Source organism: Odontesthes bonariensis, chromosome 11 (assembly GCF_027942865.1).
Source record: "Odontesthes bonariensis isolate fOdoBon6 chromosome 11, fOdoBon6.hap1, whole genome shotgun sequence".
NCBI lineage: Eukaryota > Metazoa > Chordata > Actinopteri > Atheriniformes > Atherinopsidae > Odontesthes > Odontesthes bonariensis.
In genome coordinates this window covers 24384753-24408903 of record NC_134516.1, presented here as the reverse complement: position 1 = coordinate 24408903, position 24151 = coordinate 24384753, and the positions used below count along the sequence as shown (strand labels likewise).

At 39.4% G+C, this 24151-nt stretch overlaps 4 non-coding genes across 4 annotated transcripts; all 4 read left to right on the top strand.

The window, feature by feature from the left end:
• The first annotated feature begins 20214 nt into the window (after positions 1-20214).
• trnat-ugu (transfer RNA threonine (anticodon UGU)) lies at positions 20215-20288 on the top strand. Its single transcript has one exon. It is a non-coding gene; the product is annotated as a tRNA-Thr (tRNA).
• Positions 20289-20592: 304 nt separating this feature from the next.
• Positions 20593-20666, top strand: trnat-cgu (transfer RNA threonine (anticodon CGU)). The gene has a single exon. It is a non-coding gene; the product is annotated as a tRNA-Thr (tRNA).
• Positions 20667-21137: 471 nt separating this feature from the next.
• trnat-agu (transfer RNA threonine (anticodon AGU)) lies at positions 21138-21211 on the top strand. Its single transcript has one exon. It is a non-coding gene; the product is annotated as a tRNA-Thr (tRNA).
• Positions 21212-22214: 1003 nt separating this feature from the next.
• On the top strand, positions 22215-22288 carry trnat-agu (transfer RNA threonine (anticodon AGU)). The gene has a single exon. It is a non-coding gene; the product is annotated as a tRNA-Thr (tRNA).
• The last annotated feature ends 1863 nt before the right edge of the window (positions 22289-24151 follow it).

Below are 24151 nucleotides of genomic sequence, written 5' to 3'. Positions count from 1 at the left end.
GAAGGTCCTGGAGAGACTCCTGTTAGAGAGATATAGGGAATACTTTATGTCAAAAAAGTGTGATTTATGACATGTGACCTTTTGACCTCTGTATGTCCTGTCACATCAAAGGGTTGGGAAATACGGAGGTCAGCGATAACAAGTGGCAGTTGGTGGTGGTTAGGGGTGTGTGTTAGGGTGTTTCAATATGTTTGAGTAGTAACAGTTAAATGCTGCTTCTCTGTGTTTTATAAATAAAAAAGGGTTAGGGGTTTTAATAGGAATGGTTTAGGAATGGTTTAGTTTAAGCTGTCAAGATTTTAAAGTCAGAGCGGGTGGTCAGAACCTGGTTTTTCTATATTCGGCTTCAAAGTGTCGTTATTAGTGCAGTGAGATAGAATGAAAGAAAAAACACATTTCGTGTACAAAACAATTCAAAGTACTTCACGTAAAATAAAAGCTAAAAACAAGCAACTGTCCAGATAAACTAAAATATATCGTGCAGATTCCACACATAGACATATGAGAAAAGGAATATAGTAAACAGGCTGAATTTCCAGTCTCATCCCGTAAGGTGACTTGGGGGTGTTGGAGGTGTGATAAGAATTCAGAGGACAGTCAGTTGATAATTAACATATCAGGAAGAGACCGTGGCAGAACCCCCATACATCTCGGGCTGTGACTTTCCTGTTGGCATGGTGAAAACCTGACAAAATGGGTGGTTCAGGGTTAGTCATGAATACACTATTTCTCTCAGTTCAAGTATACAATGTGAATAATCACTAATTATCCCTAGGAAAACAGTGAACATTGTCAGGAAAACATTGTAAACACAAACACACTACGGTATTGCTTCAAGTTTCAATTTACCAATGACATACAAAGTGATTTGGTAAAAGAACAATTATAGCTACTTACAGATCTGATCAGTGATGCGAAGGTAAGTTGTCAGTTAGGGAGGGTCACAGTGTTTCCTTCATCGTGTGTGTTTATCAGCTTCGACATCCCAGAGCAGTGTGTGCATGACTGTGTATGTTGGTGAAATGCACACATCCAGCAGCCTTGTTGTGAAAGATTACAGGCGTTGCAGGTCTAAGAGACAAGACAACCACAGGTGGGAAAAGTCTTATGCAAACATACCAGAAGATATAGAAACATTCAGTTGAATAAGACAATGAAAGTGTGCCTACTCTTCTTTTTCTTTATTCATTTTTTAACGTCCAGCTAATTATGAGATATTGGTTCATATGAGATAAGGAACATAGTGAGAAAAAACAAACAACAACAAACAACAACAAAAAAAAAAAAGAAAAAACCCTCACTGATACGACAGAACAATGTGATAATTTCACCCTGTTTCTTACAGAAACAAAGTAATTATGTAAAAATGTCAACAAAAAAAAAAAAAAAAAAGAAAAAAAAAAGATTATTCAAGAAAACCCCTGAAACAGGAAGCACAAAGAGCTGTTAATGTAATCTCACACCAACAGTATATCTGCATCCGCACCGGACAAGAATAACTCAATAAACTGGCTTATGTTACCCCTTATACTTTATGTTACTTTGCTGCTAAAAGATTTATTTATCTTCAGTTGAGCAGTGTAAAGAACATTTACTCAACATTTAATTAGCTATATTCAATATGATCTGCTGTATTCAATGCAATTTATTATTAATAAAGGTAATCACACACACACAGCCAGAGACAAACAACTAAGTTTTCAGGAGTGCTGACAGTTTTCTAAGTGTTGAATCTCAGGGAAACTTCATCTGAGAGCAAATACTAAACCAGACAGATTTGTCAGCCTTCTTCAGGTAGGCTACTTCTAAATAGGAGTCTGTACACCTTTTAACTAACCCGGGGTGAATAAAAGCTTACAAAACAAAAAAACAAACAAAAAAAAAAACCCTTATTCATCCATTGTAGACAGTGCATCAGCTGCGGCAGGAATTTCGAGAGTTACGACGAGTGTTGTGCAACAACCCAGAAGTAGATCTCCTAGGGATGTTTAGAGTTGATATTAAGAATGATTTAAGTTAAAAAAATAAAAATAAAAAATAAATATTGAAAAAAAAAAGCAGATGTAAAAGAAAAAAAAAACCTCCTAACGACATGCAGAGAAATAAACTACAGTCAAAATAAAGTTTTTTAAAACAGAGTGCAACATGTTCCTAAAACAACTGATTGCTAAGTTACCCACAAAGTGATCAGAACTGATCACAAGTGTAAAGAGATAGATGTTCCCTTGTGATTAAAATTAAAGTCAACATTTAATAAACTTTAGAATTTTATTTTCCACACAGGGGAAATGATCACCATCACCTGCTTGAATGAACAGTTTAGTCACAGAGGCACTAAGTATGTTCTCATGAGAACAGGGTACGACCTCTGACAACTACAGGCTTAGAAAGAATGATTTGGAGATAACGGTAAGTCACTCTTCTAGCAGAGACAGAATATAGCATTTGAATACCCCCAAGTCAAAAGTGAAAGTGTATAACAATAGACTCTGCTCTTCAAAAGCTTCAATAAACCAGTTCACATATATTCCTGATAAAATAATGTTAATATTGCAACATTCCAAAATAATGGACCTGAATCCGACTTAACTTCTGATTGTAGTATTAGGAGATAACCTAAGTGTACTTAAGATGTTAACCAGCAAACAAGGCCTGAGTTCATTCAGCCTTAAAGACTTCAGACTCTGCTTAATCCATCCTTCATTTGAAATCAAAAACACGATAACCTCAACTGAGATGACTTTGATGTAAGATTCAAACATAGAGAGTTGTTCGATTTGATGAGTAAATACTGGAACAAGTGAGCATGCAAAAAAAAAAAAAAACATACTGATCTCCCGGAGACTCAGAATTAAATATAATAAAAAATGATCAAAGTCTAATCTTTCTTGAATTGTTTAAAACACTGGTTACTGCTTCAGCTCCGTTTTGTGTTGTTTTTATGATAGTTTATGCCCCCACGAAAGAATTGATTAAGCTGAAAGTAAAACTCCATGCTTTAGTTTTGCATAAAGACCTTATAAATGTACACTTTATGCCCACCAAACTCTTGTATGCTCTTAGATTTTACATGAATGTAACCTTAAAACCAATACTAATATTATTCTTAAGCTTGATTTGTAAAATATTTTGAACATGAACAACTTTTCTTGATCTTATGTACTAGTAATTTGTAGATCTTAAATCAACTTAAGCTGAAGGCGCTAGCCAAATTCTTTAACCCCATTTCCCCACCTTGGTTTATTTAAGACAACTACGTATTTATCTTAAACAGAATACCGGCACACAACCGGTTCTAGTCTGGAATAGCTACTGTAGTGGATTTTTTTTTTTAAATTTATTTTTATCAAGTGAGTAAGAAGACTACTCAGATAATAACAAGACAAAATCCAGATTTTGTCTTTCCTTATATTTATTCAAAGGCATAATATAGCATCAAAGAACAAATAAGGCTCCTCTGTTCTATTTCTAAGATAAGATAGGTGTCTCTTTATAACCCCCTAGAGTTAATCTCCCCAGAAAGTATCAACCATAAACCCCTCCCTCTGTCTTCCCTCACTGACCACTGAAGACAGGCAACACAGGCCACTCTGTAAAATCAATATTAAAGGTGATATTTAAAAAGCGAAACGTTATTTCATTTAACTAAAAGAGGGCAGGAGGGTTAAATTAACCACACAATATTAAATATTCTGCATCTAATGATTAATTTCTCACATCTTTGAATTACTACTCGTGCGAACATTTCATGACACAGAAAATGTATCCTAAATTGTATATCCAACCAACATGAAAATTCCATTCACTGCAGATGATGGCAGGAATAACCAGTGTTTCAATCTTATTCTACTTTTTATTACCATTACCATTATTTTATAACCAAAGACAAACTATGCCTTTCAACAAATTTAAAAACTAGACTGGATACAAATTAGCACGTTCACCAAATGCAGTCTAAAACAGCAATCAAAGAGACGATAGATTAATTTCAGTAGTTGGGTATAGGGAGACTTTCCAATAAAGAATATCAATTTGCTATCTGGAGGGAGCAACATTGGATATAAATCAGTTAATTTACGTGTTGAGGGTCGACTAAGATAAAAGAATCCTAGTTTTTCCCCGTTGTTCTTAATATCTGACCATCCCACACCTGGACTCAAAATAGTGTCACATGATGTGGAAAGTTTGAAATGCAATGAAATTACACACAAACTGTTAGACTGGTATTCAGCATCCGAGTCAATGTCCCACAGTTAAACCAAAGAGTGGCAGCGTTCATTCTGCAGAGGTCACCAGCCCATCACAGGGCCACCCAGAGACAAATAAGACAAAAAACCATTCACGCTCACTTATTGCATTAATTCATTTTCTTTGCATTTATTGATCTCTATAATCTTTTAAGCAACTGATGTGTATGGTTGATATTTTAGAAAAATCTGCTCTCCATACTCTACTGGAGTATTATTTTTTCTCCTACTTTTACTTCAGTACATATTTTCAACGAGTTTAGTACTTTTACTCCGATACATTTTTATGTGCTGCATCGTTACTCGTTATTATAAACACACACACACACACACACACACACACACAAAAACGTACATTCATTCATGCACAAACACACCCACACGCATACAAACACGCAAATATGCATATAAAAGCACACACAGAGAAACACACAAGCATGCACATAGTTTAAGAAGGGGAAAAGTTGTAGAGAAAAAAAAGCACAAGCAGGAAAGAGAGGGGGAGGATGCTTTAAATGGAGAGGGGACATGCTTGATCTGTTTGTTCACAAAGAGTTAAGCCCAATGTTTTCAGGTGTTCTAGTCACTTTTTGTTTTTACATGACATTTGTATTTGTGTGTATTTGTATGTGGCCTACTGGCCTTGAGATTTTTTTAACAAGTTGAAAGAAAATGACAAGGATGAAAAGAAAATGTGTAATGTGTGAAGTGATGGGAGATGCTTTAAAGGGGGAAGGGACATACTTGCCAATACATATTCTTTTATTCAAAAGAGTTAAAGGCATGGTTGGTAATCCTGTTCAGAAACACATTTTGTAATACTGGGTGAAATGGTCCGTCTGTCCTGAGAGAAATCTATACAAGATGTATTTAGAAAAAGGGACGAAAATAATCAGACCTCTGTGGCAGCTGCAGGACTGAGAAAAAGCTGACCAATCCGAGATCAGCGTCCCGCTGATCTCGGATTGGAGCGCCTACAAAAACCAATCAGATGCCTCTGCTTTCTGCCTACGCCCCCCTCTATCGGCTCCCTGCTCCGTGTGCGCATGCGGTTCTACCGGCTTTGGATGAAGCACTGACGGAATGGGGAGGGGGGGGTGGAGCTTAGAGGAGGGGACACTTTCGAATCTTGCTAGCTCTCTTGCTAGCTCTCTAGGATTACCTACCATAGCTTTAAGCTCAATGTATTTAGGTGCTCTTGTACATTCCGCTGTACTGCTGTTACAGCCAAACATTTTGAATAATATAAACAATTTGATTTTCAAACTTTCGACCGATTTCTTTAATAACTACACTACACAATGCTTTTACTTTCAGTGCTTGAGTAGTAATTTTAAAAATAAACTACTTGCAATACTTAAGTACAAAACATGTTTAATACTTTAATACCTCCACTTAAGTACGGTGCTTATAGATGATGATAAAAAGACAAAAAGAAGAAAGAAAAAAAAAAAAAAAAAAAAAAGTTTAAAAAAAAACAAGTTCATAATCAATCAATTCCAATATTTCCTGAACATAATGAGATTCAAAATGGATGCCACCTGATTACGTCATAATATGCAAATTAGATCAATAATTTCATACCCCACATAAACTATGGATCATGGGCAACATTTTTCTAATGTACAGTAGGCATCTATCTTTAAACCCCTTTCAGCCACCAGCTTTTTGAAATATTAATGTCAAAATCCAGTATTAAAAAAAAAATAAATAAATCTTGGTGCCTAAAGGCTTAATATTGCAACATTCCAAAATAATGGACCTGAATCCGACTTAAAGAGCACTTCTACTTCTACTCAAGTCTGAATCGTTTGTACTTTATACATGTATGGTTCTAACACTTTATTCTTTTTTCCTGAAATAGTTGAAAAGATCGATTCAAATGACTAGTTATTTAGGAAGCTGCAGTTTAGGGTGCTGTTAAACTTTTACAGCGTACTTTTATCGCCCAGCAAAAAAACATCTAGCGTGTTTCATGAATGATGGACTGACTCTGCGTCAGTAGCCTACTATTAGCCTAAGCTGCGTTAGAGCGCAAAGGTGATCCGTTTAAATGTCAAATGCTATCTTCATGTAGCCTGCACCTTTAACTGAACATTGTCAACTACATCTACACTAACCCAGTTATCAAAAAGCCCAGGTTTCTTTACACTGTTTCTTGGTAATCAGTCAAGATCAGCTGTAAATCAGCCCCACACAGAGCCATAGTAACACAGCAGCAGAGCAGTTAAAGAAACCAAGAAATCTATCCGCAGTCCAGGAGGCTGGAGTCGGTTTGGAAGATACATTTATTACTACCCAGCAAAACAGTCAGGAGACCATCTTATGTAGGCTGCACTTAATATAGAGGAATTACAATGATATGTTTTAAAGAAAGAAAAAATAATAATACCAACCGATCATCCGGTCAGGTCTGTAGGTAGTTTAGGGGCCCGCACAGTTTTAGATCGAAAATGTGTGGAGAGAGAGCCACCGGGACAGCACTCTGCACATCCGTGGCACTGCATGCGGGGACAGTTTGACCAGGCCTCGGTCGGACATCAGAGACCCCTCCCACCCCACCCCCTTCCGTCACGGAAGATTTTACTCTACTCCCCCAAAGGTAAGAGGTTCAACGGCACCAAAAACAGCAACAGCAGCTTCATCAACCGCGCTAAAATATCAGTTAAGCAGCTTCACCGGGGGATTCTGGAGACACGTTCTAGGGTGATGATGAGGTTACCGGAGAATCCCCCGGTAACCTCATCATCACCCTAGAACGTGTCTCCAGAATCCCCCGGTGAAGCTGCTTAACTGATATTTTAGCGCGGTTGATGAAGCTGCTGTTGCTGTTTTTGGTGCCGTTGAACCTCTTACCTTTGGGGGAGTAGAGTAAAATCTTCCGTGACGGAAGGGGGTGGGGTGGGAGGGGTCTCTGATGTCCGACCGAGGCCTGGTCAAACTGTCCCCGCATGCAGTGCCACGGATGTGCAGAGTGCTGTCCCGGTGGCTCTCTCTCCACACATTTTCGATCTAAAACTGTGCGGGCCCCTAAACTACCTACAGACCTGACCGGATGATCGGTTGGTATTATTATTTTTTCTTTCTTTAAAACATATCATTGTAATTCCTCTATATTAAGTGCAGCCTACATAAGATGGTCTCCTGACTGTTTTGCTGGGTAGTAATAAATGTATCTTCCAAACCGACTCCAGCCTCCTGGACTGCGGATAGATTTCTTGGTTTCTTTAACTGCTCTGCTGCTGTGTTACTATGGCTCTGTGTGGGGCTGATTTACAGCTGATCTTGACTGATTACCAAGAAACAGTGTAAAGAAACCTGGGCTTTTTGATAACTGGGTTAGTGTAGATGTAGTTGACAATGTTCAGTTAAAGGTGCAGGCTACATGAAGATAGCATTTGACATTTAAACGGATCACCTTTGCGCTCTAACGCAGCTTAGGCTAATAGTAGGCTACTGACGCAGAGTCAGTCCATCATTCATGAAACACGCTAGATGTTTTTTTGCTGGGCGATAAAAGTACGCTGTAAAAGTTTAACAGCACCCTAAACTGCAGCTTCCTAAATAACTAGTCATTTGAATCGATCTTTTCAACTATTTCAGGAAAAAAGAATAAAGTGTTAGAACCATACATGTATAAAGTACAAACGATTCAGACTTGAGTAGAAGTAGAAGTGCTCTTTAAGTCGGATTCAGGTCCATTATTTTGGAATGTTGCAATATTAAGCCTTTAGGCACCAAGATTTATTTATTTTTTTTTTAATACTGGATTTTGACATTAATATTTCAAAAAGCTGGTGGCTGAAAGGGGTTTAAAGATAGATGCCTACTGTACATTAGAAAAATGTTGCCCATGATCCATAGTTTATGTGGGGTATGAAATTATTGATCTAATTTGCATATTATGACGTAATCAGGTGGCATCCATTTTGAATCTCATTATGTTCAGGAAATATTGGAATTGATTGATTATGAACTTGTTTTTTTTTAAACTTTTTTTTTTTTTTTTTTTTTTTCTTTCTTCTTTTTGTCTTTTTATCATCATCTATAAGCACCGTACTTAAGTGGAGGTATTAAAGTATTAAACATGTTTTGTACTTAAGTATTGCAAGTAGTTTATTTTTAAAATTACTACTCAAGCACTGAAAGTAAAAGCATTGTGTAGTGTAGTTATTAAAGAAATCGGTCGAAAGTTTGAAAATCAAATTGTTTATATTATTCAAAATGTTTGGCTGTAACAGCAGTACAGCGGAATGTACAAGAGCACCTAAATACATTGAGCTTAAAGCTATGGTAGGTAATCCTAGAGAGCTAGCAAGAGAGCTAGCAAGATTCGAAAGTGTCCCCTCCTCTAAGCTCCACCCCCCCCTCCCCATTCCGTCAGTGCTTCATCCAAAGCCGGTAGAACCGCATGCGCACACGGAGCAGGGAGCCGATAGAGGGGGGCGTAGGCAGAAAGCAGAGGCATCTGATTGGTTTTTGTAGGCGCTCCAATCCGAGATCAGCGGGACGCTGATCTCGGATTGGTCAGCTTTTTCTCAGTCCTGCAGCTGCCACAGAGGTCTGATTATTTTCGTCCCTTTTTCTAAATACATCTTGTATAGATTTCTCTCAGGACAGACGGACCATTTCACCCAGTATTACAAAATGTGTTTCTGAACAGGATTACCAACCATGCCTTTAACTCTTTTGAATAAAAGAATATGTATTGGCAAGTATGTCCCTTCCCCCTTTAAAGCATCTCCCATCACTTCACACATTACACATTTTCTTTTCATCCTTGTCATTTTCTTTCAACTTGTTAAAAAAATCTCAAGGCCAGTAGGCCACATACAAATACACACAAATACAAATGTCATGTAAAAACAAAAAGTGACTAGAACACCTGAAAACATTGGGCTTAACTCTTTGTGAACAAACAGATCAAGCATGTCCCCTCTCCATTTAAAGCATCCTCCCCCTCTCTTTCCTGCTTGTGCTTTTTTTTCTCTACAACTTTTCCCCTTCTTAAACTATGTGCATGCTTGTGTGTTTCTCTGTGTGTGCTTTTATATGCATATTTGCGTGTTTGTATGCGTGTGGGTGTGTTTGTGCATGAATGAATGTACGTTTTTGTGTGTGTGTGTGTGTGTGTGTGTGTGTGTTTATAATAACGAGTAACGATGCAGCACATAAAAATGTATCGGAGTAAAAGTACTAAACTCGTTGAAAATATGTACTGAAGTAAAAGTAGGAGAAAAAATAATACTCCAGTAGAGTATGGAGAGCAGATTTTTCTAAAATATCAACCATACACATCAGTTGCTTAAAAGATTATAGAGATCAATAAATGCAAAGAAAATGAATTAATGCAATAAGTGAGCGTGAATGGTTTTTTGTCTTATTTGTCTCTGGGTGGCCCTGTGATGGGCTGGTGACCTCTGCAGAATGAACGCTGCCACTCTTTGGTTTAACTGTGGGACATTGGCTCGGATGCTGAATACCAGTCTAACAGTTTGTGTGTAATTTCATTGCATTTCAAACTTTCCACATCATGTGACACTATTTTGAGTCCAGGTGTGGGATGGTCAGATATTAAGAACAACGGGGAAAAACTAGGATTCTTTTATCTTAGTCGACCCTCAACACGTAAATTAACTGATTTATATCCATTGTTGCTCCCTCCAGATAGCAAATTGATATTCTTTATTGGAAAGTCTCCCTATACCCAACTACTGAAATTAATCTATCGTCTCTTTGATTGCTGTTTTAGACTGCATTTGGTGAACGTGCTAATTTGTATCCAGTCTAGTTTTTAAATTTGTTGAAAGGCATAGTTTGTCTTTGGTTATAAAATAATGGTAATGGTAATAAAAAGTAGAATAAGATTGAAACACTGGTTATTCCTGCCATCATCTGCAGTGAATGGAATTTTCATGTTGGTTGGATATACAATTTAGGATACATTTTCTGTGTCATGAAATGTTCGCACGAGTAGTAATTCAAAGATGTGAGAAATTAATCATTAGATGCAGAATATTTAATATTGTGTGGTTAATTTAACCCTCCTGCCCTCTTTTAGTTAAATGAAATAACGTTTCGCTTTTTAAATATCACCTTTAATATTGATTTTACAGAGTGGTCTGTGTTGCCTGTCTTCAGTGGTCAGTGAGGGAAGACAGAGGGAGGGGTTTATGGTTGATACTTTCTGGGGAGATTAACTCTAGGGGGTTATAAAGAGACACCTATCTTATCTTAGAAATAGAACAGAGGAGCCTTATTTGTTCTTTGATGCTATATTATGCCTTTGAATAAATATAAGGAAAGACAAAATCTGGATTTTGTCTTGTTATTATCTGAGTAGTCTTCTTACTCACTTGATAAAAATAAATTTAAAAAAAAAAATCCACTACAGTAGCTATTCCAGACTAGAACCGGTTGTGTGCCGGTATTCTGTTTAAGATAAATACGTAGTTGTCTTAAATAAACCAAGGTGGGGAAATGGGGTTAAAGAATTTGGCTAGCGCCTTCAGCTTAAGTTGATTTAAGATCTACAAAGTACTAGTACATAAGATCAAGAAAAGTTGTTCATGTTCAAAATATTTTACAAATCAAGCTTAAGAATAATATTAGTATTGGTTTTAAGGTTACATTCATGTAAAATCTAAGAGCATACAAGAGTTTGGTGGGCATAAAGTGTACATTTATAAGGTCTTTATGCAAAACTAAAGCATGGAGTTTTACTTTCAGCTTAATCAATTCTTTCGTGGGGGCATAAACTATCATAAAAACAACACAAAACGGAGCTGAAGCAGTAACCAGTGTTTTAAACAATTCAAGAAAGATTAGACTTTGATCATTTTTTATTATATTTAATTCTGAGTCTCCGGGAGATCAGTATGTTTTTTTTTTTTTTTGCATGCTCACTTGTTCCAGTATTTACTCATCAAATCGAACAACTCTCTATGTTTGAATCTTACATCAAAGTCATCTCAGTTGAGGTTATCGTGTTTTTGATTTCAAATGAAGGATGGATTAAGCAGAGTCGGAAGTCTTTAAGGTTGAATGAACTCAGGCCTTGTTTGCTGGTTAACATCTTAAGTACACTTAGGTTATCTCCTAATACTACAATCAGAAGTTAAGTCGGATTCAGGTCCATTATTTTGGAATGTTGCAATATTGACATTATTTTATCAGGAATATATGTGAACTGGTTTATTGAAGCTTTTGAAGAGCAGAGTCTATTGTTATACACTTTCACTTTTGACTTGGGGGTATTCAAATGCTATATTCTGTCTCTGCTAGAAGAGTGACTTACCGTTATCTCCAAATCATTCTTTCTAAGCCTGTAGTTGTCAGAGGTCGTATCCTGTTCTCATGAGAACATACTTAGTGCCTCTGTGACTAAACTGTTCATTCAAGTAGGTGATGGTGATCATTTCCCCTGTGTGGAAAATAAAATTCTAAAGTTTATTAAATGTTGACTTTAATTTTAATCACAAGGGAACATCTATCTCTTTACACTTGTGATCAGTTCTGATCACTTTGTGGGTAACTTAGCAATCAGTTGTTTTAGGAACATGTTGCACTCTGTTTTAAAAAACTTTATTTTGACTGTAGTTTATTTCTCTGCATGTCGTTAGGAGGTTTTTTTTTTCTTTTACATCTGCTTTTTTTTTTCAATATTTATTTTTTATTTTTATTTTTTTAACTTAAATCATTCTTAATATCAACTCTAAACATCCCTAGGAGATCTACTTCTGGGTTGTTGCACAACACTCGTCGTAACTCTCGAAATTCCTGCCGCAGCTGATGCGCACTGTCTACAATGGATGAATAAGGGTTTTTTTTTTGTTTGTTTTTTTGTTTTGTAAGCTTTTATTCACCCCGGGTTAGTTAAAAGGTGTACAGACTCCTATTTAGAAGTAGCCTACCTGAAGAAGGCTGACAAATCTGTCTGGTTTAGTATTTGCTCTCAGATGAAGTTTCCCTGAGATTTAACACTTAGAAAACTGTCAGCACTCCTGAAAACTTAGTTGTTTGTCTCTGGCTGTGTGTGTGTGATTACCTTTATTAATAATAAATTGCATTGAATACAGCAGATCATATTGAATATAGCTAATTAAATGTTGAGTAAATGTTCTTTACACTGCTCAACTGAAGATAAATAAATCTTTTAGCAGCAAAGTAACATAAAGTATGAGGGGTAACATAAGCCAGTTTATTGAGTTATTCTTGTCCGGTGTGGATGCATATTCTGCTTTGACTTGTTTTGCTTGTTGTTTTTTAGCGTTTGTCTAAATGACTTTTTAAGTACGTGTTGTTTTTCAGGCGCTTTGTCTTTCAGGCTTTTAGAAACTACAGTGATGTCATGTCCTCTGATGTCATGTTTCCACTGTGATGTCATGCAAAACTGTGAAGTCATAATCAGTGATGACATCACTTCTTGTGATGTCAGAAGCAGTGGTGCTCTGTTCTCAGTCAGCAGGCATCACGTGTGCTGTTTTGCTCTCTTTTTCAGCTTTCTGATCTGAACTGTAAATAATATGCAACACATGTTCATAGAGCCCAGGCAATGGTGGCAAACATGGGTTGTATGAATGCTGTATGAGATGTAAATGAAAACAGAAGCAGGGATCCTTTATATATATGTGATTAAAAATGGGACAGCAGTAACTGAACCTGAATGCATCATTGTCCAGGTCAGTAATAATGTATTTATTGTATGTTACGGTGCTCACAGCTGCTTTCTTCACGCCTCACCTGGAAGTATCTTTGAAGCTGTTTTGTATGTTGTCTACACTGACTGTGAAGCAAAAGTAACACAACAGCCACATCTGCAGCTTGTTCTCAGTGTTTACAGCACAATCATTCAGCTGCTTTCATGCATCAACATAATTCAATTCAATTCAATTCAATTCAAATTCAAAAATACTTCATTTATCCCAGAGGGAAATTAAATGTTGATGTAGCTCAATTAAATCAAGGAGTTATTATAGATGCTGATGGCTGTGGGCAGGAAAGATGTCCTGTAGCGGTCCGTTTTGCATCCAAACTGAAGAAGCCTTTGACTGAAGAGACTCTGTTTTCCGATAACAGTCTCATTGAGAGGATGTTCAGGGTTGTCCATAATTCTCTTGATTTTATGCAAAATCCTTCTTTGCATTATTGTCTCCAGAGGTTCCACAGTCGTCACCAGAACAGAACCAGCCTTCTTTATCAGGTTGTTGAGTCTTTTTAGGTCCCTGCTTCTGATGCTGCTGCCCCAACAGATGACGCAAGAGGAAATGACGCTCTCAACAACAGACTTGTAGAAGATCTGCAACATCTTGCTGCAAACCTTGAAGGACCTCAGCTTCCTCAAGAAGTACAGTCTGCTCTGTCCTTTCTTGTAGATGGCTTCACTGTTGTGTCTCCAGTCCAGTCTGTTGTCCAGATGAACACCAAGGTATGTATATATATTTACATTCAAGATGAGATGATTGTTCCCACACCATGCCACAAAGCGGTCCACCAGCTCTCTGTACTCAGCTTCTTGTCCATCTCTGATACACCCGACAACTGCAGAGTCATCTGAATATTTCTGTAGATGACAGGAGTCTGACTTGTACTGGAAGTCTGAAGTGTACAGAGTGAAAAGGAATGGTGAGAGTACAGTCCCCTGTGGTGCTCCTGTGCTGCTGATTACCTGGTTAGACACACACAACTCTTCAGTCTGACAAACTGTGGTCTGTTTGTCAGGTAGTCATTAATCCAGGTGATTGTTGAGGCCTCCACCTGAGTTTTCTGGAGTTTAAGACGAAGCAGATCAGGCTGGATTGTGTTAAATGCACTGGAGAAATCAAAGAACACGATCCTCACAGTGCTGCCTGCTTTATCCAGATGACAGTGGGTTTGTTGAAGCAGGTGTATGATAGCGTCTTCAACTCCAACTCCATAGATGCATGACCAGTTCCCTCACCTGCCTGTAGGCATGCTGTCAATTATTCAATCAGAGGAGTGGCAGTATAAAAGGAGCCCTCCCTCATGCTTTCCCTGTCTGCTTCCATTGAATTGTCTGCCACCGGGTTAGGGGTCATTTTCTCGACAAGGTATGTCTGCTGCTTTCGCGGCATGTTCACCTTTTGGTCTCTCTGGTGTGCTGATTATTTGTTGTTGCTGCAGTGGTGGCCGTTATGCATCCCTGGGTCCAATGGCTCTCGGGGTGCTGTCTCCCCTCGCGGTGGTGAGTGTTTGATCTCTCTCTGTGTCTCTGTATATATGCTACATTTTAGGGCTAACGCTAGTATGCTCAGTTAACAGGTGGACTGCCGCCTTTTTTTTATTTTTTATTTTTTTATTGCAACAACACATCAAAAACAAACATTGTAAAGGCGGGGTACAGTGCAATAACTAATCAAAAGAGGAAAAAATATATAAGTTGCCATTAAATCAATAGTCCTTTCGGCATTTCGGCTGTTCAGTCCTTCTAAAGAGTTCAAATAAAATTTGAGTTCGTTTTTGAAAGCAACAAAAGATGGTTTCCTTCCTCCCCATTTACATTTATGAATATTGTATTTTCCCAAGATTATAAAAAGATTTAAAATAAAGATATACGGTACACAAAAATCATCTCTTTCAAAGAAAAGTAAAATATCTTTCATACTTAAAGAAACATGACAAGACCATACCTCACAACACAGACGCTCAACCTCAATCCAAAAAAATCTTGAGTAAAAACATTCGTAAAATAAATGACAAATAGATTCAGACGTAATACCACAGAAAACACATAAATCTGGCAGATCAATTTTGAATCTTTGTAAAAGTGTGTTTGTGGGGTAAATTAAATGTAATATTTTAAATGAAACTTCCTTGACTTTATTATTTAGTACATATTTATTAAGGCCAGGCCAAATTTTATCCCAATCAACATAGGCAAACAAGCCATTCCAATAACTTTTACACCTTGGAGTAACAGTTATTTGTATCATCTGTCTTAACCATTTATTATTACATTTTCTATCTCTAATGTTTACACCATTAAGAAATAGATTACTGTAAATGTGTGGATTAGACTGCTCGCAGGGAGCTTGAGATAGTATTCTCATAAAACCATTAGGAATAGCATCAAATACAATACTGTACTCTCTAGGCTGAATTGGGACAGCAAATTTATTTAAAAATTCTGAATATGTAAGGAACAAACCTTGATTGTTAATTAACTGAGAAATAAACAAGATGTCATTACTAATCCAATTTTCAAAAAAAATAGATTTCTTTTTAAAAGTAATGAGATGATTGCCGCCTGGGTCGTCCTCTCCTCCTCCGGAGCGTGTCATCATAAGACGCCGTTGTAATTATGGTCGCACTGACCGGTAGGCTGGAGACACTGCTGCTCTGCACGGAGCTTTTAACCTGCTGCTCTGCACGGAGCTTCTGATCCTGCTTTACTGACTGACAGTTCGTCCAACCTGCTCGGGGTTTTTATCTATCGCCGATAAGTATTGCCTGAACAAGGTCTTGCTTGGGATTCCCTGTTTTAATGTTGTAATCGTCTAGTGCTTCAGCCTTAACGGCTGCGCCCGGCGCCGACGGACGGCGGTCTGAGCGCTGTGCCTGTCGCACGGAGGGTCTCTGGCAGTTTTAATTGATTTCGAGGTTACACTCCCTTAGTTTCTGTTTTGGTTTCTTGGTTAGTTTCCGTTAGCTACTTTAAGATAATTTGTATAATGTTTTCTTTTGGAGTACATTTGTATTTTGGTTTTGTTTATTTCTTTTTCAGTTACTAAATTGACCATTACTAATATTTGTTTTATCTCCTTCTCAGTGCTGGTGTCTGGTGGCTGGGTGCTGGTGGTCCGGGTGGTGGTCTTCCCTCTTTCTTTTTGCTGTGTTCTTTTGGGATTTGAGTTCTCACATTTTGGTGCCTTTAAGTTGGTTTGTTGTTTCTTTATATATTTTAGTTAGGATTCTGCCCCCCTTCTCACTAGCCCCTGTTTCCCCAGTCACGCTCAGCACTGTTTAGGTCTTCTTTCATTTTTCTGTATGAATGTTTTTAGATCATATTATAAAAAGACAACTATTATAATAAAAACTATATCTTTTTGTATAAACATCGAACTACGTCTTCTCATTCATTGTATATTGAACCTGCATGTCCTTGAACCTAAACTTAATAATTCTCTGGGTGAAATTCCTGGAGTGGCGTTGTTGGATCACACCGAAAACCATTTGAGCTTAACTTAGTCTGCTCGGCTGCCACACTTACACAGGTGGGTCAACAGGAGAGAGATATGAACATATTTCCCTTTGAAAGTGGCAAAGAGGAAAGTTGTGAGGAACCCGCCAACAGGCCAGAAGCTGTAACAGCGAGCTCAGAACACCATCAATCCCAGGTCTCTGCTGCTTCCAACACAGCCAACACAGAAAATCTGCTGTTGTTAGAGGAGCAGTCAGAGGTCTCTGCTGCTGCTGGGACTCCTCACTCAGAGGATGTCCAGCTCCTGCAGAATCATCCCCAGGCCTCTGCAGCTCCACACGGCAAGAGGAAGTTTACAGATTCAGGAAGCTGTCCCACTCCCTCTGTGGGCAGCACTCAGAGGGAGTTTACAGATTCAGGAAGCTGTCCCACTCCCTCTGTGGGCAGCACTCAGAGGGAGTTTACAGATTCAGGAAGCTGTCCCACTCCCTCTGTGGGCAGCACTCAGAGGGAGTTTTGTTGTCGGCTCAGAGAGCTGGACTGGACAGAAACAGTCTAAATACAGATCAGTTTCTACACATACTTCTGCAGCTGTCACTGAGCACTGATGTAGAAGATGATCGTCCTGTGGTGACCAGTTGTGGGTCAGACTAAATACAGAGCACCTTGAACTAATACATATCATCCCTTTCTTCAGTAAAGTATGTGCTTTTATAAAGTCCTCTAAAAGTGGTCTAAAGATTTAAAACACACCTCATTCCTTCATGTTTTGCCAGGAAAATGGGAAAAAAGATGGAGCAATTTATTGTAACACATGCAAGCATGAATGGAAATACAGCAGAGAAGACAATATATTTGTATAATTCCAACAAGACTGAATGTGGACGTTTGGTCTGAGCTCCTTTATTCTAGCCTGACTACGTCATACTCACGATTCTAGTCAGAATGTGAGTCTGATACCGCTCAATAGAGATTTGGGTATGGGGCGTGTTTCAACCGAACCAGGAGAAAAAATGCCTCTTCGCTCAATTGGATAGACCTACAACCAATCAGAGCAACGTAGTATGTGACGTAGATTAAGCGACACACACTTGTTGTAGGAAGGACGGCAAAAACATCTTTTCTATCGATAAAAGCCTTTATCGCGTTCCTCTGTTCGTCTTTCAAAATGAATGCAATGTGGAGATCCTGTAGAACAGACTCGATGCCAGAATCTACACGCCCTAGCTCTCCAGCGGCAGCCGTGTTCAGCTCTTTAGTGACGTAGTCGATAATGTCCCTGTTGATCATCTGTCCATCATCGTATAAAGCCCGCCCTGGCAATCTGATTGGTCCGACCAATTCTTGGTCGGGCATAATGATTTCCCAACTGAGCAGAGCCAGACCGAACTTCCAGACCAAAACTTTTATGGGCGGGGCTAAGTTCGGCTGGCACCCAGGCTACCTTTATTCTCCAACACAGCCTGAACCCTCTGAGACGAGCTTTCTGTCCTTTCTTTAAGGAGTCTTCAGGAACAGTTCTCCAGGCTTCTTGAAGGACTTCCCAAAGCTCTTCTTTGAACCGGGGTTCCAGAACCCCTCCACCCACTCTGCCTTACTGTAGACAGAAAATGAGCCTGTACTGGAAGTATAAGAACATTTATTCAAATGTGCACGAACCTCAACTCAACAGGTTTAACAGAGCTACAGGCTATCTAAGCAAATAGAAACACCTGAGTTCAGCCATTTAGCTTTTCAATTACTCCTTCTGTAGCTCATCAAACATAATTAAGCCTTTTACAAGAGGCAATATTACTAAAAAACACAATATGCACAGTTACAACTTTCAACAGATCAACAGATACAAAATAATGAACAATATTTCAGTCCAGGAACTGAACATGTTTTAATCTCACTGTGGCACAGTCAATAAATACTTCTAAGGGAATATTGCAAAATAAAAAGTCAAAATCTTAAATTAAGAGTTCCTTATATGGTCTGATAAGTTATTCCCCTGATTGAGTAGCCTTTTAAACTAGCCTACCCACATTTTACCCATTATTAATGCCTAAGGTAGTTTAGTAAATAGGCTATAATAGGCAGAATAGGATATTGTCTCGCGTTTTTCATGTGCCATGGAACCAGACACTGTTTATTTGGTGTAAGAAATTAGAGTGGCCTATGTAGGGGTGGGCGTCGACACAACAGAAAACAAATCTCTCACCTCCCTCCACTTCATGCTCAGTTCTCCTTGTTGCTTCTGCTTCTGTAAGAATTTCCTTATGTCCATGACCACGATGACGGCAACCCATCAGTGTGTAGTGGTTCATACAGCCTATTACGCTTCAATTGGCAAAATGTGTGGGCGACTATCCGCTGATAAATATGAAGAGCAGGGCCGCAGCATCTTAACTTCCAAATTGCGCACTCCGCGTCACACACGGTCCATTTGCTGAACAGGCGACGCACCCAATGCCTGCGAATACAACCTCTTCACTTCACTCTTTGGTAGACCTATGCAGCATTGGCTAAAGTAGGTTACGTGGTTGAAATAGGGAAAATCGTGCCTATGTTATTCTTCCTTGGCACATATCAGTCGTAGCGTAGTCTGAAGGATTTATTTGGGAATTTTTACAGGGGCACAACGCATGTTTACAGAGGCACGTGCCCCGGTAAAAAGTGTCTGGTGACGTGCCTGCATTAGATTACCAAAATTATGACTATGCTACATACAGCTTACTTCAAAAGTACACTCCTTCAGGTCAGTAAAATTCTTGCGCCTTGTGCAAACTTCTGTGCCAGTGAGGATGCTCGGAAGATCCTAGAATCATGAACTGATCCCGGCCATTTAGCCTCAATTTTGGAAATGAAATGACCTCCATCACAGATCATCTGTATGCTCGGAGGATAGGAGTCAATGATGAGGTTTCACAGGGCATAAATGTAACATTGCTCAGCATTACTCAAAGGGGTTGATGTGGTGTTTTTCAAAACGAGACATCCAGTTCAGAGTCTATGGACAATTATCCCCAAGTGTACCTGTACATTTAGGATATGGAAAAATTTTCGGTTTACTCGTCAGCCTCCACAGGTCCAGCAGGGGCCTGGATGCGTACATGTGTACAGTCTAGTGCGCCGATAACATTGGGGAAGCCTGAGGGAGATGATGAACTTAATACAAATACTTCAGCCAGTAGGTTGTTTTACATTATTGGCTATTGTAAATGTGGAGCAGCAGCCTGAAAGGACCTGTCCCCCATTTTTCTGAGTCTGGTCCTGGGTGGGTGTAGGTCGGGTGTTTGTGAAATGTGGGACCGAGATGTAATAAGGTATCAATTAGTTTTAATGAATTCCATGTTCTTTTTCATTTAATTTCATGTTAACTACTTCTGTTTCTTTAGTTGCACTGACTGATTGATATTGATTTTCCGAGAAAGTGAAAGTGGTGATATGATGACCACAATTTTTTTTGTTTTGTTTTTTATACAAGACATGAGTTGGGGAACTCTACTAGGTGAAAGTTTTTTCCGGGAGTCTGTTTCAGCCGGTCAGACATGATTTGAGACACAGCTAAGCTAAGCTTGAACGTTTGCCTTCCAAAGAGAATAACAGATCTGTCTGTAACTGGTGAAATTGCCTTCCTCATGAACAGCAGGGTCTGAGTTGAAAACCCAACAATATCTGCAAAATAAGATGAAGTTTTAAACCAATTGGAGGCGCTTCTACTCATGGCTTTAACTATTCTTGAGGTACAGAATCACAAAAACCATTTCCTGAGGTGGATCCAGTTCCTGCTCTTTATTCCTTCATCAGTTTTATGAACCATGTGGCGCTGTGGCTTAGTTGGTCAAAGTGCCTGTCTTGTAAACAGTAGATCCTGGGTTCAAATCCCAGCAGTACCTTAAGGTGTTATTATGTACATCAACATGGTGCCATAACTGTTTACAGCAGTGCTTCAGGAATGCTGGACTTCCAAAACAGTCTGTACTTGGAGGCACTTCATCTCATCGCTTTAACTATTCTTGAGGTACAGAAGATTAAACTGGGACTTAATCCAATGTTTTCACATATAGAGATAATTTGAATAACATCAAGCCCTGATTTATGCAGAGATCACATGAATATTGGAAATAAATTACAAAAAACACTTCCTGAGGTGGATCCAGTTCCTGCTCTTTATTCTTTCATCAGTTTTATGAACCATGTGGCGCTGTGGCTTAGTTGGTCAAAGTGCTTGTCTCGTAAACAGGAGATCCTAGGTTCAAATCCCAGCAGTGCTTGTGGTCCTTTCAGGGGTGTCAAACTGATCCGGGAAAGGGCCGGTGTGGCTGCAGGTTTTTGTTCCAACCCTGCAGCAGCACAGCTGACTTGTTTCATTCAATCAACTGAACTGTCTGCACTGAAGGTCTTAACCAGTTCAGTTGATTGAATGAAACAAATCAGCTGTGCTTCCACAGGGTTGGAACAAAAACCTGCAGCCACACTGGCCCCTCCCCGGATCAGTTTGATACCCCTTAGCATGAGAAACTGGTTGTTATCAGGGTTCTACTGAATGCTTTGCATTGTTGGTCTTCATCAAATGATGGACCTTTCAATGAGCATCATGGTTATTATGAGTCTGTTCTTTGGTCAGACTTGATAAAAATGTTTTTTAGAAGTCACTGTTAGTTTTGGGAGAGTCTCTGGAGCTCATTTCCTGAAATTGATCCAGTTCCTGCTCTTTATTCTTTCATCAGTTTTATAAACCATGTGGCGCTGTGGCTTAGTTGGCCAAAGTGCCTTTCTAGTAAACAGGAGATCCTGGGTTCAAATCCCAGCAGTGCCTTTAGGCCTTCAGAGCAAGCTATGACTTAGCATATAAAACAGCTTATTATCAGCTTTCTACTAAATCCTTTTCACTGGTCCACTTAATGATAGTGCGTATAAATAGCACACAGCTTTTAAAGTCTCATTTATACCTATTTTTTACTTTCAGAGTGTAATTTCACTCTGTTCACATAACAAGTCAAATGGTTAGGGTACAGTACGGTGGAGGTTCTCCTCCTGTCACACTACATAACATCAAAATGAATGTACAAACTGTGAAATAGTCAGAGTTAGAGTAAAAGCTGAGGGCAGGACGTTATTTCCTTGAAATATGTAGCGGAAAATAATACGCAAAAGCATAAAAAAGCCTTGTAAAAACACAGTAAATGACTTGGCGTGTAATAAGTACACCGCTTCATGAGATCTGGCTGTAACTGGTGAAAGTGACTTCCTCATGAACACCAGGGTCTGAGTTGAAAACCCAACAATATCTGCAAAATATGATGAAGTTTTGAACCAATTGGAGGCACTTCTACTCATGACTTTAACTATTCTTGAGGTACAGAATCACAAAAAACATTTTCTGAAATGGATCCAGTTCCTGCTCTTTATTCCTTCATCAGTTTTATGAACCATGTGGTTCTCAGACAGGCACTTAGTTGGTCAAAGTGCCTGTCTTGTAAACAGGAGATCCTGGGTTCAAACCCCAGCAGTGGCTTAAGGTGTTATTATGTACATCAACATGGTGCCATAACTGTTTACAGCAGTGCTTCAGGAGTGCTGGACTTCCAAAGCAGTCTGTACTTGGAGGCACTTCATCTCATGGCTTTAACTATTCTTGAGTTACAGAAGATTAAACTGGGACTTAATGCAATGTTTTCACGCATAGAGATAATTTGAATAACACCAAGCCCTGATTTATGCAGAGATCACATGAATATTGGAAATAAATCACAAAAACCACTTCCTGAGGTGGATCCAGTTCCTGCTCTTTATTCTTTCATCAGTTTTATGAACCATGTGGTGCTGTGGCTTAGTTGGTCAAAGTGCCTGTCTAGTAAACAGGAGTTCCTGGGTTCAAATCCCAGCAGTGCCTGTGGGCCTTTAGTGCTAGCTATGACTTAGCATGTGAAACTGGTAGGTAGCAGGGTTCCACTGAATGCTTTGCATTGTTGCTTTTCATCAAATGATGGACCTTTCAATGAGCATCATGGTTATTATGAGTCTGTTCTTTGGTCAGACTTGATAAAAATGTTTTTAGAAGTCACAGTTAGTTTTGGGAGAGTCTCTGGAGCTCCTAGGGATATGGTCAACGATATGAAGGAGAGAATTCCTGAAATTACAGATGAATATCCAACTGTGACAAACATCGTTCTGTATACAGGGTCAAACGATGTGTCCAAGCAACAATCTGAGGTTCTGAAACGGGACTTTATTGGATTATTAAACACAGTGAGCTCGCTGAATGCAGCTGTATTCATCAGTGGACCTATACCACCCGTCAGAGGAGGAGAGGACACATTCAGCAGGTTGTTGGCACTGAAGAAATGGCTTTTATCGGCATGTGCTGACCACTCAGTGCATTTTATTAATCATTTTAACATTTTTTGGGAATGCAGGCATCTTTTTAAGATAAGGTAAGATAAACCTTTATTGCCCCAAAGGGAATTTGTCTTGTACTTGGAAGCAACATACAGTATAGCACAAACAGCACATACAGAAAACACACAAGACGTACATATGCAGACAAGACAGAATGACAGACTAATAAATAAATATACAAAGAGCAAGAATTGGGCATTTCAGGTGCCTAGTACATATCTTCGGGTGGCTCTCTACTTGAATTTAGCCTGTTAAGCAACTGAATGCTCCTGGGCACAAAAGATGTCAGATGTTTTAAGGCAAATGGATTTAATTTTAACAAGACTGAAACTGTTCACCTCCAACTTATTTTACTTCCTACGTCATCCATCTGTGCTCGGTGCCAAGACTGAGATAAACCAGGAGTTATCTCATAGAGAGGAACAAACAAAGCCCAGCAGAAACCCTGAGGAGGAACTCCATCTGCCCCCACCCGGGAACAGCTTCGGAAAGGAGAGACATCAGAGGCAAGAAGAGGGGTCCTGATTTGCCCCCAACCCTCTCAACAGCACCAATGAGCAGGACCAGGGACCAGGACCTTCCCCAGGCCCCCAAAGCCCTGACAGGTCATGGCGTTCCTCACCCTCCCTTTCTCCCTCCTCCCCTCACCTGAAATTCACTGAGCAGATGATGGAGCGGGTCAACGCTGGGCTCAGATCTACCCCCCCAGCCCAATCCCTTTTTGTGCCCTATAAACCCCCCACCAGAGCGGCCAAAGGTTCGCCACCCAGCCCCTCCCCCTCCTGCCCCTCCACGCCGCCATCATGTTCTGTCTCCGCAGTCTGATGTGTGATGTGTAGAGGGTCCGGGCTGCGAGGACTATGGCAGCTGGGACTTTTCCCAGGACAAGCTGGGACCCTGTTTATTAGAAGGTTTTAACATTTATGTACTTTTAGGTGGCAGAAGGAGAAATGTGGCCCAGTCAAAACACAGAGAGTTGCACTCTGAAAGATCTTTAAATAAAGTAAACATACCTTGTGTACCACAGGCTGCTCCCAAACACGAGGGGGCAAATAATACCTCTAAAACACTCAAGTTGCCTTTATTAAACGTTAGGTCTTTATCTGGGAAAACAGTGCAGACTGTTTTGATGACCTCAATGAACTGCTCTCTATGATCTGTGCTGACTTTGACTGTAATTATTGTTGGTGATTTTAACATCCATGTGGACAACCCTCAGGACAAAGGGACTAAAGACCTGAGTCACACTCTGGACAACTTTGGGCTGACTCAGCATGTAACAGAAGCCACGCACAATAGGGGGCGCACTCTAGACTTACTGATCTCTAAAGGCTCTAGCATGGTTGCCGCGTCTGCT